Below are 813 nucleotides of genomic sequence, written 5' to 3' on the forward strand. Positions count from 1 at the left end.
GCGGGGTTGTTGTAATGCGTCTAAATGACACCGGTTGCTAGTGCTTCCCTCAGAAATCTGTGATTATATATAATTACACTCGCATTATTTTATTGTATACACAGAGAAAAAACGTAAATAGATGGTTGGTATGTCTGTCCCTGAAAAACAAAGTTCAGCTGTTCCTTCGTTAAAAGGTGTTTTCGTCTATTAGTGTCAGCATTAGTACTTTAACCTCAAGTTGCATCCCTCACTCAACTAAAAGTGACTTATAGTCTAAATATTCAGAAAAGAGAGAAAGAAGAGTTGCATCTTGTGGTTTTAAAGCAAATATTGCACATTGCTAAAACTGCCCTTATTACACGCAAGCTTTCCCCATATTCTAGCATGATTGATGATATAAGAAGTGGTTGTCATGGTGGAAACTGTCATGCAATCGAAGGGGAGACTAACGAAACCAGGAAAAGAATCTAAACACATAATTGCCCAGACGCATCTTTAAATCACATTCTGTTGTTATATTGATCCGTTCGGCTTTGATTCTTACAGATGCTGAAGCTCTGATTTCTAAAATGGCATAATTACATAACAACGAACCATATATTCTGAGTGCCAAATAGCCAAGAAACCCAGACTAGCGTGACCAATGTCCGGTAGGGCTTTTACTTCACAATTACAAACTTATAATGGATACTTTTTCGTACTTTTACGTAATGGATACTTATTCTCATTGGACCGCTCATTGCCGTTTTACAAATAACTTACCCTTAAAGCATTTAAATGGCCTTATATATGGCAGCCTAACAGATATCTCGGAAAATGCAAGCATCAGGA

Source organism: Penaeus monodon, chromosome 22 (assembly GCF_015228065.2).
Source record: "Penaeus monodon isolate SGIC_2016 chromosome 22, NSTDA_Pmon_1, whole genome shotgun sequence".
Classification (NCBI taxonomy): domain Eukaryota; kingdom Metazoa; phylum Arthropoda; class Malacostraca; order Decapoda; family Penaeidae; genus Penaeus; species Penaeus monodon.